The sequence below is a fragment of the Equus przewalskii genome, chromosome 18, assembly GCF_037783145.1.
Source record: "Equus przewalskii isolate Varuska chromosome 18, EquPr2, whole genome shotgun sequence".
In the NCBI taxonomy this organism is placed as follows: domain Eukaryota; kingdom Metazoa; phylum Chordata; class Mammalia; order Perissodactyla; family Equidae; genus Equus; species Equus przewalskii.
In genome coordinates this window covers 12692990-12710901 of record NC_091848.1, presented here as the reverse complement: position 1 = coordinate 12710901, position 17912 = coordinate 12692990, and the positions used below count along the sequence as shown (strand labels likewise).

The 17912-nt window shown below is 42.9% G+C and overlaps 1 pseudogene; it reads left to right on the top strand.

Moving 5' to 3' along the window:
* Positions 1 to 260: 260 nt before the first annotated feature.
* Positions 261 to 550, top strand: LOC103553752 (ATP synthase membrane subunit K, mitochondrial pseudogene; annotated as a pseudogene).
* Positions 551 to 17912: the final 17362 nt, after the last annotated feature.

Below are 17912 nucleotides of genomic sequence, written 5' to 3'. Positions count from 1 at the left end.
TGCTTTTGTAGACTCCATCTGCAATGTCATGCTCAGAAGGTGTGTGTGCCTGTGTGTGTTTGTTGCATAAGAACACCACCATATATTACTCAAGATACAGGACAAACTGATACCTTTTACAACATCGATCCTGGGAAGGCGGAAGTGTGCCCAGATTGAGACCCACTGAATCCAGTTTCCAGGGTTTCATCTGGCCGGGCCAGGGGTAGCTGTGTACGTTGAAGTATGAAGGCTGCAGAATTTGTGCAAAGACTGAAATCATGGCAGGTCCAGAAACTGATACTCAATTCTTTTTCACTGGTATTAAAAAACATTTCAATTCTTACTCTTCTAGGTAGAATGAATTGCGTCCTGGCCACATATGGAAGCATTGCTTTGATGGTCTTAGAGTTCAAGTGAAAGTCTAAAAACTCTCTAGCTGTGAAAGGAACATATGGATTCTACACTGTCTGCCCCTCATCTGTTAAGTTCCCTCGCCTGGAGAAGCTGATGTCAACTCATCATGTGATACTCAATTTGTACAATAAATTATGAACCTGGGGAAAAACAGAATCCACCTTACATTTCTCATCATTTTCCCACTTGGTTGTTTTCTGGTTTTCATAGGACAATGGTTATTCCCTCCTCTGACATTTCCTTCCACGTGCCGGGCACTGGATGCGAGTAATGCTTCTACTGTCTATCTTCTCCCTCACTGGTTCCTCCCCAGGGTGGAGCGACTGCTGTTGCTGGTGACTTTGGGAGAGGAAGCAGGCAAAGGGAGCTCAGCCCTTTCCACTCTCCTTCCTCTAGGGAGTCAGCTGTGTTCTGTTCTGACTCTCCGTGCTGTGTTTTCCATATAGGGAGGCTAGTGGCTGTCCAGATGAGGTTGTGACAAGGTGGGAAAGTCTGCCCGATTCTGGGGTGCAGTCTGAGGAAGCTCATTCTTACTGCACCTAAACCACCTTCACAACCCAGCCTTTACCAGCAAAAGAGCAGACACATTGGACTCCATTTACCTGACCATTCTCTGTATCTCGATTGGCTCAAAACTGGGCCGGGGAAAGGGGTATACTTATGGGCTCTCTAAAACCCCAATAGGTTTGTAGACACAGCTGATATTACCCATGGTGTTACCACCTTGTCTTTGCCACAGCAGGACTGATGGCAGTGTCTAACGGGTGCCCTCTCGTCCTTCAGGAGGGTCCCAGTAACCAAGTGGATCTCCAGGATAAAAGTGCTCAACTGCAGTGTTTGCCAGTTTCCATGGTGCAAATACCACACCATGGCTGATTTCAAGCTACCCTCGGGACGTCATTGAACAGTGTTGGGAAGAGATGTCCAAAATCTGATCTCTCCAGCCAGTAAGGAGCCAACTCTTCCAATTTGCTGCACCTCCCTAGCACCAGAGAAACATACTTCTGGAGAGACAGATGCCTCTGGCCGTGGCTAGATGTGCACCCCTTGGCTGGATTTCCTGTGTGGTGTTCGCTTGCTGCCTTAACTGAGAATAGCTCAACTGTAGGGAAGGGCCAAGCTTTTGTGCTGTATTCATTGGCAAGCCTATTGTCGATTCAATACATAATTAAAAGAAACAAGATGAGAACAAGGTCACCTTGCAGGTGGCCGCGCCAGGAACCAGCCCAGCATGGATTAGAAGGACTTTCTTCCCAAGTTCCTGAAGTTGCACATTTCCCTGGTCTTATTTTGGAGTTTGGTAATCATGTCCCATCACATCAGAAAAGTCATTCTTCTGTCCCGAGTCCTGATTTTCTAAGCAACAGGAATACTAGAGTTTGAATTCTGCATAATAGTTGAGTGATCATAGGCTGGTTGCTTACACCATCCTGACCTGAATTTCCATATTTGAAAGAAAAGGGAGATTGTGATATTTTCCCAGAAGCTCATTGGAAATATTATAAATGATGTTTCTAAACCAGCTAGGATGGTGTGTGGCATACAATAGGTAGGCATACAATAAATGGTAGACATTTAATGACTCCTTTGTTGGTGGCAGGGGTGCCAACACAGCCCAAGGAGGTGGGGTGGCGAGCAGAGCTCAGCAAATGTGGTTCCTTTTGATTCCCTTCCCATTTCCTCCATATGTGACGGTTCCATTAGTTTTGCCCACTTTGCAGACTGCATGCCTGCCCTCCTTCCAGTTCCGCCTTCTCCTGGGCCTCCCTCTCAGAAGTCCTCACTCTTCAGGGCCTGTGGGAACCGCAAGCAGAAGCATGTGGAGGCAGGGCCCTTGCTCCTAGCAGTGGATAAAGAAAAAAGTGTCCTTAACATGCTTATATGATTACCATTTTTTCATCCTTAAAATATACATTCTAAGTGGATGCATAATATCCCATTTAGTAGACACACCATAGTTTGTCATAATTTATTTAACTAGATCCTCAATTAGGTTGTTTTCAATATTTCACTATTATACAAAAATACTTTATTGAACATCTATGTGCAAAAATTCTTGCCTACAGTCAGAGTATATTTCAATATAGAATATATATAATATAGAAGGGAATATATATTCTATAAAATGTTACGATATTTTTATACATAGCAAGCAGAAAATGTGTGCCTATAAGAAACACTTCTGAAGCCATTCCAAGCCCCACCCAAGGAAAGCTGGGCAGTTTTCTTCCTAGTCAACCCACAACGATCTTCTAGACTCATTCCCTCCTCCCTCAATACTGCTTCCATTATTTTTATATATAACTTCCTAAAATAATCCAGTAGATCCAGAACAAAAAGATACCTCAGGATCTTAGTAAACCTGTTTCTTAGGTGGATTCCCCCAAGAAGCACTATGAAACAAAGATTCAAGTGCAAGTGGTTTATCTGGAAGCAAGGGAGTGGGAAGGCAAGATAAGGAAGAGAAGGAAGCCATCAAAGGATGAAGCCAATTACCATTATGGGCAACTGGAACTTATATCCTGAGAGAACTGCTTGGAGCCAGTGTAAACATACGCCTCAGAGACATCTCACCCTAGGGACAGGGGACCTGGGGGAATTATTCACCAAATCCTGTTAGTCACTGATTGAGAGCCTCTGCTGGACGGTGTTAATACCCTGGCACTTCCTGTGACACAGGTGAGTAACGTGGCTTCCTTGGCCAGGGAAAGCCATCAAGCAAAGGAATGCAAGTATTGATAGTTGGAAGTCTGCTGGCATGCGCTGAAGTTGTAGGGGTGAAGGCATATGGGTGAGAGGCCAACAGCATCTGCTAGAATCTACCACTAGGGAACACACAGCTGAATTCCTGGAATGCGGTCATTGCTTTAAATTGTGACAAGTGTGTCCATAAAGGAGGACATTCATGATCTAAAATCCATGCTCCCCACCCTATTATATGCCAAGCGAATATTGGGCAAGCTGTGAAAACAGACCACAACACAAGAGAAAGTAAGTATGGCTTCACATCTAAGAAGGTGACACTCATTAATTTAACAGGCAATTATCGAGGGTCTTTTAGTCTGCCAGACTTGATGATAAGCACTAGAATACAAAGGTGAGTTCAGCATAACCCTTGCCTGTAAGGAGCTTACTTTACCATCTGGTGGAAGAGACAGAATCCTCAGACCAGAAGGTGGGATCAGAGAGCCAAGGAGACCCATGACCTGCTATACAGGTAGATGACCTGGGAGGCAGCAATACCCCAGGGAAGAAATACCTGCTTGGTATGTCTAGGCAGACAGGGCCTCAGAAACCTCACAGAGTCCCCCAGCCCTAGCGTGGTCCAGAAGTGGAGAATGGACCCTGGCAATCCCCAGAGGTGTTGCAGGACGAATATTGTGTACCCAAGAAGGGCACAAAAGCAGCAGAGAAAGTTGTAAGGCATGAGGGGTGTTTGTTATGAGACTGAGGAATGCTGGCCATGACCCGAGGACAGGATGGATGGCTTAGTGGGCCCTAGTCCTAGCAAACAACAACTAAGAACCAGATGCCTCCCCTCCCACCCCAGAGTCCTCTCGGAGCTTGGATAGAACCAGAGAAGTCAGTTGAGAGGCAACCTGGACTGACTAAGAGTCCTGTCTCCGCCAGAGTGAGGTCTTCTCCTACAAATCCTATTGAGTTTCAGACAAATGAAGCACGACATTTATTCTATATTCAAGTTTGTGGATCGAAAGCGGTACCCACTGCCCAGTGATCCCCCTAATATGTTGTTTTCATCAACAAATCTCCCAGAGGGGTGAAGTAAAGAGAATATAGTTTTTGGAGTCACACAGACTTTGATTCGAGTCCTAACTCTACTGATTCCAGTCCTTACTCAACGTGATTATGGGCAAATTAACAATATTTAAACGCTTTTGAGCATTTGTTGCCTCCCCTGTAAAATGGTGGTTAGGGTGAGGATTAATAAGACAAAATAGAAGATCGTTTCCTGGGGAGTCTGAGAAGAGGAGGCTTCTAGAGGGGAGCGGCGTGCTGCCATGATCCCTGGCTTCACGTGCTGCGGGATGACGTCACCATGGCTCAGGGACGGAGGGGAAGGAACCCTGACGATGGGCCACAGCAGCTCCGCCCAGGCTGGGTGACAGTGTGAAGACCTCACAGACTTCATGGAGACATTCCAGATGCACAAGCTGACGGGAATTCGGAAAGGAAAGGCTCTGCTAGAGGAACAGATGGCACGGAGCAATCTTCTCAGAGGAGCTATTGCGTCATCCTCTCCTTTCCTTCTGCAGATGCAATTATATCAACCCCCAAGGATGAGGGAGTTTGCCACAAATCAACAAGCACTTCCAAAAAATAAAAATTTTACATATATATATCTCTGTGTGTGTATCACACCAGTTTTAAGGTGATGAGTAAGCATTGCAAATTCTGATTTTTATTATGAGAAATGCTAAATAGAATATTATTTTTGTATACATGCTTATGTTTCTAAAGATTTAAGATTTTAAGATTTTGTATAAGATGCTATTTTTTCCCTCTGTCAGATACATCCAGATGTTTTTAATCTCTGCAAAGTAAGGATGGATATGTACTGCATTCCTCGACTGATTTTCAAGATGTATTTATATAAAAGGGTTTTAAAAACACAATTCTTTCAAAATTGGTTTATTTTTTACCACATCTTATGGCCTGGAAAACTATTTTTCTATTATTTTGCTCTTTGGAGTTAAGATATCCCCACTTCAGAAATATTGTTAGTCTGAGGCAAATCAAGTCTCGGGAATTTTGGAAACAACTGCTTTCTGTAATATGAGTAAAAACATTATACACAGTGTTCAACAAAAGTTATTTTCCTCCCTTCTCCCCCCATCTGGAAAGAAGCCATCTGGAAAGAAGCCCACTTTCCCATCGTTCTTGTATATTGGCATGCCCACTCCTAGTCTGCCTCAAAACATGAAATATCTTCAGACGTTTCTGCTTAAACTGCACCAGGTGCTGGGAATGCAGAGAAGACTCCATCACTGCCCTAAGAGGCTGACAGTCTAGACAGGTTGAAAGGCACGCAAGCTTGGCAGACTGTCAGTCTGACACTCACCTGTCTAGATTTGATTCCACAGTTTCCTGCTACATTATACAATGACCTTCTCGCATGGCCAGCTCCCTATCGGCTTTCTTGTTCCTCAGGCCACCTGGTCCAGTGAATAGGGTCAGCCCTTCCCAATTACACCTGCCTCACACAAGTCCTTCAAACTCTAAGCTCCAGAAGACAAACAGCTCCATGGTTAGGCTTGAAGATTCCTTGAACAGGCTTTCTAAATGAAGGAGAATCTGCTCCTGAACTAAAGAAAGAGAAACTTTTTAAAAGCAATGATTCTAAATTAGAAAAAAAAAAAAAAAAAAGCAATGGCTTTATATGTAGCGAAGATAGCTGCCTACTCAAAATTTAGATTTTAGGAAACAAATTCTCTCACCCTCTTTCATTTTTACCCCTCGAACTTTTCATTTAATAAATATAGATAGGCTGTCAGCTTTGGGCCAGTCACCGTATAGGCACTGGGTTAAGATGAGGTAAACGTGGTGCCTGCCCTCGAAAGAGTTCACGGCCAAGTGGAGAAGAAAGGCAAGTCAACAGACAATTAGAGGAGAGTGCAACAAGGGCAATGACAGAGTCACGCACAGGGAACTTCAACTGAGGATTGCCTCAACCAATTTGGTAAAATTTGCTCTCTCACTGTGTGCCCCTGGCCAAGTTAATCTCCATTACTGTAAGAGCAGTGAGCCTGGCACAGAGACCAAGAAGTTATTTTTCCTGATTTCAATTTGGCTCCCCAGCGAGGTGGGAGTGGCGTATCTTAATGTTTGCATGCTCCCAATGTTGGGCTCTAAGGCCTGTTGAGAAACTGATCTCAATCCAACAGCCTCCTGGACTCTCTATTCTATGTCCCTGAGGACATGTCAAGAAATGGCAACAGAGGGACTGTCACTGGCATTGTCAAGCTCCTGCCAATAGAGCCTGGTGTAGAATTGTTTTTGTCCACACTGAAGGGAAGATTACCCCCTGGTATTTCCAGTCTTGGTCCACTGGTATCCCCCAATGGTTGGTGCTCCTCACCACCTCCTTGTTTATCACCATCCCCAGGCTGGATTAGATCAAGCAGAAAGTCTTCGTTTCCCTCCAGTTCTCTCTTTCAAAGGTGTGTCCCCTGAGCCTGTTTATTCTCATAATGGAAATGTGAGCTGAGGGGCTGAGGAGACTCTCTCCACTGATTCCAACTCAGAGAACCAGGAGACGGGGCGTGTCCTCTCTTTTGGGTCCCACCACTGCCTTGTCTAAAGTGGGAAGCTGACCTTTGCAGTGCTGGAGATGGAAACAGGGTTGGAGGAAAAGATGCAGGAGAGGCCCTGTAACCTGTGGCAGAACGGGAAGTGGGGAGACCAGCTGGCAGTGGGCCTGGTGGGCGGAGGTGGAATCGCGAAGGAAGTCTCATCCACCAGGCAGAACTCAGTGTGCATAGGAACGACATAGGTGGTGAGACTCAGAGCGCTTTTTAAAAAACTTACAAAGTTCTTAAAATAACATTTAAAATGAATAGAAATCAAGCCTGAAATACTTGATGCTTTGAAACTGACAGTTGTTTGTACATTTTTTTGGTGAGGATGAAAACTCATTTACAAATTGTGGAGTTGCTGGAAACATCACCTCAGGTTCTAAGGAGGTGTTGTTTATGAATTGAGAAGAGGAATGAGACCTTCTCAGAAAACTTTTTTTTCTGATTGAAAAAGGTTTCTACACCGCTGTGTGACTATAGTGTGACCACAGTGGTACTTTTTCTGGTTTTGCTCTGAAGAAGGAAAAGAGAGGCACCCCTCCAAGGAGGAGAGGGGAAGTGATGCTGGGTTTTCTCCCTCTACTTGCAGATCTTCCTCAGTTTAATGAACGGCAACAGGACTAAAATCACAGAGAGCAGCCCTGGGTTGCTGTAAGAACAACACGTTGCTCCAGTACAGAGGTAAGCTTCACATAAGCTGAGAGACTTCATTGGAAAATCAAAAAGGGGAGAGAAAAAAGCCAGGGTTTTGTCTACAGAAAGATGCAGGAAGTTTTAGGAACCATAATCCCTGAGGCTTAGTTAATAAGAAACTAAAAATATATGTAGGTGTTTATTTCTTTAAATTTTGCTTTATACTAATGGCATGTTTAAATATAGTGTTCTTGGGGCCAGCCTGATGGCGTAGTGGTTAAGTTCGCACACTCCACTTACGTGGCCTGGGGTTCACCGGTTCGGATCGTGAACACGGACCTACATACCACTTATCAAGCCATGCTGAGGCAGTATCCCACATAGAAGAACTCAAAGGACTTAACAACTAGGATATACAACCATGTACTGGTGGTTTGGGGAGCAAAAATAAAATAAAAGGAAGATTGGCAACAGATGTTAGCTCAGGGCCAATCTTCCTCGCCAATAAATAAATAAGTAAATATAGTGTTCTTGAACGTTCTCAAATATTTTTTAATAATACTGTATTTTCTAAGATGATGACTGGATAGAAAAGCAGAGTTTCTTTCTCAACTCACTTGCCTGTCGTGCAGACTCTCTGAGCGACACTAAGATAACTCAAGTGACCCGAAGTCAGGATGTCCAAATTGCAGGAACGCTCTGTAAGGAAGTTGGCATTAGCAGACTCTTAAGTGATGAATTGGCAACCTAAATATAAAGTGACAAAAGGTATTTAATAAATGTCTATCTGGAAAATGTCACTCTCGTAGTCATCAAGACATCTCAAAGACTGAACTGGAAGCACTGCGGGGAAACCATTCCCACCGAGCTCTGAAGGCGGTCAACACAAACTAAGGGCTCTGCAAAAATGATTTTGGAAGTCAGAGGGGGGCTTCTACGGGGATTTTAACTGTCGCAGTTGGAAACAAAGCCAAAGTAACCTCTCAGAAAAACGCAATCCCAGACACGGAGAATGATGCGATTTTTTTTGTTCTGAGATATGGGCAGATAATTCAAAACCATAGCAGTTCATTCACTGGATACCATATCTTGAAAGAGGTTAGATAACAAAAAATACTTTATGTATTTATTTATGTATGTGTTTATTAGGAGCAGAAAACCATCTACTCCTCTCTTGCTCTCATGGACACTTGCTTTAGGAATCCAGCCACCACGCTGTGAGAGGTCCAAAGACTCTCAGGCAGAGAGACCACGTTGGGAGCCACCTACAGGTGTTCTGGCCACCAGAGCCCAGCTGAGGCCCTAACCACCAGGATCAACATGCCAGACATGTTGAGAGGATTCCAGCGCCTCACCATTGTGTCTTCCCATCTGAGAAGTTCCAAACACGTGGGGCAGAAACTAGCTGTTCTTGCCATGCACTTTCCAAATTAATTGACTCACAGAATCTACAGCATAATAAAATGGTTATTCTATCCCACTAAGGATATTTTAGGGGGGATGGGTAATTATGCAGCAATAGTAACTGTGGTAGTTAAGATCTGTAAGTTCTCCAGGCCGGGGACTCTGTTACAGTACCCAGAGAATAAATCTCCATCTTCATCCAGGATAGAGGAGAGGCAAATGCCAGTCATTTGGATTTGGGGAGAGGATCCCAGGATCCAACTGCTTCTTTAATGTACTTTTTTTTTGGTCAATCTTGTTGCCTTTAATCACACACATAGTTCCACTTCTAGAGGTCGTGGTGCCATCAAATCGTGAGCCCTTTGATAGATCTGCTAGATTTTTTTCCTCACCTTTCCTTCGGCCTTTCTCTGGTCTGCGATGTGAGCCATCACTCATCCCTTTAGTATCCCAGCTTCCATAATTTTGTTGCTGCAGTCTTCTCTTGCGTTACTTTTCCTTGTGAGTTGATGCTTTTAAAAAAATTCTCTTATTGATGTTTTAGTGGGATTTGGGGAGGAAATGGAATTAAATGCCTATGTTCACCTTAGTGTCTTTAACTGAGATATTACCTAGACTTTTTATATCTTCTCTGGATATGTTGATTTCATTTCCTTTTATTTAGTTAGTTAAAATAAATTACTCAAAAGTGCTGGATACAAAAAGGCTTGTGCTTTATTGGAAAACAGCAATGACAACAACGACATCAACAACAAAAACCTTTCCACTCTCTTTTTTCAAATATTTCGGTTCTCTGAGATTTGTCCAAAGGCAAGCGAGTCTGACGTCTCCCCTTTCTCTAGTTCTAGTCTTCATCATTAAAGAGCTCTTGTGTATGGTCTGTGTGGCATGTTCATAAGAAGTTATAAAAACACAGGTTTATCCCTGAAGGAGATGACAGCCTAAATATGGAGAACAATGTGGAGAAGGCACAAAGCCTGTCAAAGAGCACGCCGTGATTGCCAATCAGTAGACTGGGTGAAATATTTACAGAATGAATGGGCCAAGGGTTCAGTACACCAGTAGGTGGTTTGGGCCATGAAGTCAAGAGACTTTGAGGTTTTGCTGTGATCATAGCTGTTACCACTCATTAGGATCGCTCACATGACCCTCCCTGCCCTTGCAGACAGGGCCTCGGAGGCTGCTGTTTCTACTGTTGGACTCTCTGGAAACAGGATAATCTCCCTCTCCTGTTCTCTCTGCTTTGGCAGAAATGAAAACTGCTGCCTGAAGGATGCTCTTTCTAACCCCTCAGTTCTGAACCACAGCTTTTCTGTTCCCTGCTGCAGGTCTTCCTTGGGGCCTCTGTTGGATGGCCAGAAAGGGCTGCACAGAGAAGCCTTTCTCCACAAACCAAGTTAACCAGCACCTCTGCTCCCTCATTTCTTGATCTTCTAGTGTTGGACAGCCATTCTTCTAGACTTCTACACATGCTGACCCATTCCAAACTCTAATTCTTCTCTACTTGTTAACTGATGTGGGGTTGGTGAGCCAAGGAGTCGAAAGAGAGACTTCTTGGACTCTCAAGGTCTGGCAGTAGTGCTATTTTATTTAGAGAATAGTATGGAAAAGCATGGGGACAGGACCCATGGGCACTCAGAGCTGCTGCTGCAGGCATGGGTTGAGAGTAGGGCTAAATTTAAGGCATAGGTATGTGAGTTATCTCTTTACAAGACAAAGGAAAAAAACACATTAAAAAGTCCTTAAAATGATATCAGTGCAGGTGGGGTCTGGTTATTGGGTGGTCCTATAACTTTAGATAAGAACTAGACTGGATTAAGTCAGGATGTCCTATGCTTCCCGGCGGATGCTGGTGGTGGGGGGAGTCTGCTACATGAGGTTACCAGACAAGCACAATAAACGAGACTTAAGTCCTTTCCGTCCCCATTAAGAGTTTCTGGAGATAAGGTCATCCCCCCTTCCTCCTGGTGCAGAGAGGGAGACACCCCCACAGATGGCAACTTCCTTCACAAATGCAAATGTCTCTCTCTCATCAAAGAGCAAGCAAATTCCACTCCTAAGAGCCTCCTTCTCATCTACAGTTTTTAAAAGTAACCAGCCTAAAATAATCCTCATCAGTAACCTCTCTCTCAAAAAAAAATCATATATACCTGTATATATATTCGCGTTTTAAAAGAGTTAGGGCATAGCCTGATGTGGTTTTTCACTGCTCCCACTAGCCAATGAAAGTTCAAGCATCCTGTGATTGTGTGAAAACCACACCTGCTAATTCACAAGTGTTTCCCTTGATAGATGGGAAGTAGATAGTCCTTAGAAAAATTGTATGTGTTCAAGTATTAAGTTTTTTATAGTAAGCTTAGAATTTCTTTGGATATAACCTTAAGCTAGTGTCACTTATTTTAAAAGTAGTGCATAAAAGCATTTTTGATAATCATATGCATCTGCAAACTTCTATTTATGCAAATACTTTCATGTAGAGTATTTATTTTTTAATTGAAAGTCTAAATGATTCAAGGAGTGTAAAAATAGTTGAAAAAACAAAGAAGTGCTTAAATGAGAGCCAAATGGACTAAGAGAAAAAAATGAAAGACTATGAAGACAAAGAAGACTGAAGGAGTTGTATCAGAAATGAAAAGGAGTGAAATGATATAAGACTAATGAAATAGAAACACCCAATGAGATAACTAACAAGCTATAATCCAGGTAAAAGAATGTGATGGGAAATGTCAGCTTCCTGTAATAAATGTCAACATTGATCTCATAGCACACAGTCCTTTCATTCCATCAGACAGTACTTCCCAGAGGCAACGAGACAGTTCTTTATACACTGCACACTTCCATAGTGACTAGTAAGAAATCAAAGGGGCAGATTTTAACAGAGTCTGCATATACCTCTGTTTTTATTCACAGTTATACATTGATCTCTCAATAATTCTACCATAGAACTAATTAAGTGTAGCATTGCTTTTTACAAACTGAGTTTTACATTACAACTGAGAGTGTACATTATGACAAAGCTGTGTCCTCTACGCTCATGACAATTCTGACATCAAATGTGTGGGTTTGCACACTAAGGAATTCTCCAATTCTCAGCAGAGTGGGTGTTCTACAGTTTAACTCAATTGTGACACTAACTACCTGGAGTTAGTGCAGACCCCATGGGTTAAGGGCTCAGTCCCATGAGAGTGCTCCCCAACTTCTGGCACCATGGCACGCCCCAGGTTGTTATTGTATTTCTCACTGACCAGCTGTAAATCAGAGGTTCTCACCCCTTGGGTTCAATAATTTGCTAGAATGGCTCACAGAATCCAGGAAAACAATTTACTTACTATTACTGATTTATTACAAAGAATATTTTAAAGGCTGCAAATGGACAGCCAGATGAAGAGATATACAGAGCAAGGTCTTCTTCTTCTTGCACAGAGGACAGGAGCTTCTGTCCCCATGGAGTGTGAGGCACACTATCCTCCCAGCAAGTGGATGCATTCTTGTTCCCTAACCCTGAAGCTCCCCAAACCCCATTATTTAGGGTTTTTATGGAGGTTTCATCACATAGACATGATTGATTAAATCATTGGCCGTTAGTGATAAACTCAACCTCGAACCCCCCTCCCCTCTCCAGAGTTTGCAGGGTGGGACTGAAAGCTCCAACCCTCTAACCACATGGTTGGTTCCACCGGCAACCAAGCCCCCCATCCTTCAGGCCTTTCCAACAGTCGCCTCATTCACGTAAACTCAGGTGTGGGTGAAAGGGGCTTGTTATGAATAACAAAAGACGTTCCTTTCACCTTTATGTATCTGGAGCTGTTTCAGAACTGGGGACAAAAACCAAATATTATAACAAAAGATGCTCCTACTGCTTTTATCACTTAGGAAATTACAAGGGATTCTGGAGCTCTGGCTAGGAGCCAGGGACGAACACCAGAATATATATTTCTTATTATATCACAATATCACATACATTATGTTCAAATGACACATATAAATAAATAACTAAAATTCAATAATAATTTATTAATGTGTTTAAAAATCTTTAAGTTCAGGTTTAGTACTCTAAAGTAAATGTGACACTCCTCAGATAAAACATCACAGCTCTCCCTTATTTCTCTCTCAATTTCCATTCCCCCTTTTGCTACCACTGTAATTTAATTCACTATGTAGTTAGATGCTCTTCCAGTCTTTTTTATTTTTTTGAAGAAGATTAGCCCTGAGCTGACATCCACCACCAATCCTCCTCTTTTTGCTAAGAAAGACTGGCCCTGAAGTACCATCCATGCCCATCTTCCTCTATTTTATGTGGGACACCTGCCACAGCATGGCTTAACAGGCAGTGCATAGGTCTGCACCCAGCATCTGAACCAGTGAACCCCGTGCCACTGAAGAAGAATGTGTGAACTTAACCACTACACCACTGGGCTGGTCCCCTTCCAGGCTTTTTCTGTGTATTTACACATATATGAGCATACACACATTTGTGATAAGCAGAATAAAGTCCTCCCAAAGATGTCTAAATCCTAACCCCTGGAATCTGTGAAGATGTTAGGTCACCTAACAAAGGGAAATTAAGGTTGCTAATCAACTGACTTTGTCGTTTATCTGGGTGGACCCAATGTAATCACAAAGGTCCTTAAGTGTGGAAGAGGGAAGCAGAGGAGGTGGGAGCAATGAGAGGTGAGGAAGACTTGACCTTCTATCTCTGCCTTTCAAGATGGAAGGGGCTAGGAGCAAGGAATGCAGACAGCCTCTGGAAACTGGAAATGATAGGAAAACAAATTCTCCCCTAGAGTCTTCAGGAAGAAACACCTCCCCGCTAACATCTTCATTATAGCCTAGTGAGACTTCTCTAGGACTTCCGGCCTCACAGAGCTGTAAGAGAATAAACTTGTGTTGCTTTAAGCTACTAAATTTGTGCTAATTTTTTACGGCAGCAACAAGAAACTAATATGCGGACATTGGGAATTCCTCAAGAAATGGCCTACTCAGTTCACCCAACAGGGAAGTTCAGAGTCAACAAGCCTTACACATGTACTCAGTTTCTAATCAGCGCTTTCCATTATTCTTAATCATGAGCAGACAGACAAGGATCTCCAGACATCTGATGAAAGTTTCATAATGAAAGATAAGAGAACAAAACAACTTAAAAAAAAAATCTTGCGTCATCAAATCTGTTCATCTTCTCTCATGGGGCGTCTAGATTTTGTGAATTGGTAAGCCAAACCTGCCCTCCTTTCCCATCAAGATGCTAAAATTAGTTTCCCATATTTTCCTCCAATTCTTATGATGTTTTAGTTATTAAGTTTTAGCTCTTAGATTCTCTCCCTTCTACCTATAATCTTACTGCCCAAGGGATGGGTGGGGAGGGTCGTCTGCCTGCCGCAAGACATGCCAATAGTTGAGAGGCAAGGTGGTAGGAAAGAAAGGGTTTTACTGCAGCTTGCTAGCAAGGGGGAAGATTGTGGACTAATGTCTGAAAGAACCATTTTATAGAACAAAGACTACAGGTCAGTTACATAGGTGGCTGGTCTCCAGGTCGGGGAGGCATCTGGTCTCTGGGTGGGCAGACATCTGGCCTTAGTTCCTGACAATCTTTTGTTTTACAAGATATGCATCAGATACTGGAGCAATGCCCTATAGCCTGATCTTTCAGTTGTCATTGATGATGGCTATCACCATAAACTCTCTGCCCGAGGGTCATCACATTCCTAAAGAACTCAAAAGAACAAAGTTATCAGCATATCACAGCTGCGAAGTCGTAAAATCTAGGAGCTTGTGTATCTCCCGAAGGGTGCATATCCAGCTGGGTTAGTTAATCAGAGGTCATTTCAAGTTATAGCATGGTTTCTTTTCCACAATATGGTTTCCCTTATCTCAACCTTGTGTTGAGCCAGTACCAATAAGCCTGGCCTGATGGTCTCAACCTTCTAGGGCATATATGGATGATTAGTGCCATTTATCATGGTATCCCCCTCCCTGAATAGTACTAGCCCTCAATGTTTTGTAAAAACAAATGGGTTAATGATTACAAAAGCAATTTGTAAAAATACGAAATATAAAAATACAAAATATAAAAAATTTTTAAAAATATTTTATATTAAAAAAATATAAAGAACACCACTCAAATATAAAGTTTTAGGATGATGACAGTGATTATCGCTATTTCCAACAGTCCTACTCTTTTCCAATTATCTGTAGGTAGTTCTTTCCCATCATCCCTGTAGTCTCTGTATTCCTGACTTCCCTTTTGTTCCCTCCTCATCTCTCAAGCCCCCAGAATTCTGGTGAGGAATTCTGCATTGCCTGGGAAGACCAACTTTTCATTATCAAAAATGTTGATGAAAATAATCCATAACCAATCTATAAATGAAAATTTGGGTGAGTTTATTCAGAGCTAAAATGTGAGGATTATAACCCGGGAGAGTCTTTCCACAAAGGAACAGAACACTCCAAAGAAGTGGGGGTATACAGGGTGGTTATATACCCTCAAAGAGTATGTTTCACATATGATTGAAATGTCCCTTTTACAATAGTCACGAGGCTGCTCTGTCAGCACAGCAATTGATGGAAACGGCAGATAAGTCTGCTGTCTCAGTGAACCCCTCAGGGTGGCAGGTCTGTTGCCTCGAGCTGGGCGGTCACAGATGAGCGCTGCAATCAGTTCCCAGCCTAAGGAAAGATGCTTAATCTTTAAGGAGATGCCAACGTTGGGAGGGGGAGTTGCACCTTTATCTTAAGGCCATTTGTTCTTGCCATAGTAAATGTTTTAAAGCAGATATACAATGCATGCTCAATAGCCACAGTCAGGCCCTTTTGGAAAAAACAAAGTCAGGCTGAATTAGGTTTATACCAAATGGCTTCCTCATATACTCCAATATATCCTATTGCTTGCCATTTTTATTTGTCAGAAACATGCCTAGATAGCACAGGAATCTAGGAACTCTAGTCATGACTCTAGTGTCACCGTTTGGAACAACTTTAATAATGACAGCTGCTCCACACAGACACAAGCAGCTCATCCTCTGGCTCCACCCTGCTGAGGTTTGTTTACCAGGCCAGTATTCCACACAGAAGCCCCATTCACTTCATCTCTCTTTCAGGCTTCGGAGGGTGGCAGAAACACACTCTAGGCCATCATTGAACCTGGGTAGGCTTGTTAATCAAAGTTTCTTTAGCTTCATCTAACAACAGGGGTGTGTTGAATAAAACTCCCAGAGTCAAGTATTGGCTCTGCCTTCTTGAAAAGAAAGCAGTGAAACAGGAAAGGCATCCAACTGAGATAAAAGCTAAGTTAACAAATGATAGCATTTCCAAAACAAATCACTGGGCTTGAATGCCCTGGAATGAACAGAGGAGGAGGGAGTGTCAGAGAAGAGCACAGGCTGAGTTCAACCCACTGGTCAAGAAGGCAGGGGGTAACAGAAGACCTTAGAATAAGATGTGTATCTTTCTGACAGTTTTTCCAAGAGCCCACGCTGCCTGTATCATTCTGCTCCTCCTGTTTTCCTCATATTTCCTGTCTTCTTCACAAGGTGCGTGTTGAGACGACATGTTAGACTGTCATTCTGTGTTTAAAGTTTTCCCTGTTTTATCTAAGGAAACAATCTATTGGAGAGAAACACAGAGCTGATTGAGAAGAAATAGCCTCATCATTTGAGCGTGGACAAGGAACAGTGAGAAATGTGGACCAAATGTGACAATGGAAAGCTGTTCGATGGTAGAGCCAAAATCAAGCTCAGGCCCCTTAAGTCACATAGTTGCTCCTACGTCCTGGTCAAGATTCCACTGCAAATCACTGGTGACAAGACACACATAGGTGATATCTGCATCAGACTGCTAAGGAAATATAGATGGGCCACTGAGGTGTGCTGCAGGAAATCATCTCAATGCATGACTTCTCGGTAGCTTCTCTGTGCCAGGCATTGTGCTAGGCTGGAAGGAGCATAAGGATAAGCAAGAAACCATTGTGCCTCTATGGGCACATCATCCAGCAGAGGAAATGGAAAAGTGGGGACACATGACCCAATCACTGAAGAGTTTCAATTGGATTTGGTGACTGTCTTCATTAAAATTCTTTTGGTTTCAAGGATGAACTTGAACTAACTAGCCTTAAAGTGAGCACGTTTACTGGCACTGTACTATGGAAAAACCAAGTATTGTAAAGGGCAATGATATAGTGGAGACTCAGAGTCAACTGAAACCAAGGTCTTGAATACTGTGAAGAACTATTTTTGCATCTCAAGCAACTCCATCTTTCTTTGCTCTTTCTCTGTTGACTATTCTCTGCCTCTCTTGAAAAGTATCCAATAGCATTCAGCTATTGGGGAGGGGCTATTTATTTGTGTTCTTTCTTGATTCCAAGTCTGAAGGTGTTGGGAAGGTCTCATTGATCCATCTTGATTCGTGTTCCCACCTCTGACCAATCCATTGAAGTGGGAAAGCAGATCGATACAAGAGCCCAGAAGCTCCCATGAAAACTTCACAGCTACCCTTTTCACCTTGGTAAACACCTCCAAGCTTCGCCTCTCACACTAACTTGGTTTCTCTTGCTTATCTGTTTTCTTCTGTTTTTCTCATAGAGTCTTGTATCCAGATTCTCCTTCTTTGCCCTGATATTTCAAAATGATGAGTGATCTGAATGATCTATGTGGTTTGAACCAGCTACAAGACATTGCCTCATGGATCTCCCACCTCAGCTTCACGAACATTTGGCCATAGGCTCATGATGTGTATCCGCCCTGGGCTCCCCGATGCTGGGTACCTTTGCCTAGATAGTGAGATTAAGATATCAATCAAATGACCACATGGAGCCATCCATAAGGCTGTTAGAATGTCTGGAGCCCAAAGAAGCATTAGAATTGAAGGCATTGATTCAGGGGAATCATCTGCCTAGTGATGACAGTTGAAGTTGTGGAAGTGTGCACAATTACTAAAGAAGAAAATGGTGTGTGAGAAGAGAAGAGGACCAACCTGGAGTATCCTAGATATAAGAGATAGGCAGAGGATAAGAAGCCTTCAGGTACGAGGAAGAAGATGAAGAGAAGGATAGGAATTTGATTCACGTAGATGACCAAAATGTGTTATACTGCAGGCAACTATCCAATGGTCGACAAGTGGTAAACTTTTCAGGTCCATGATTTCTCCCTATTTTTCTGTTTCTAGTCCTCTATT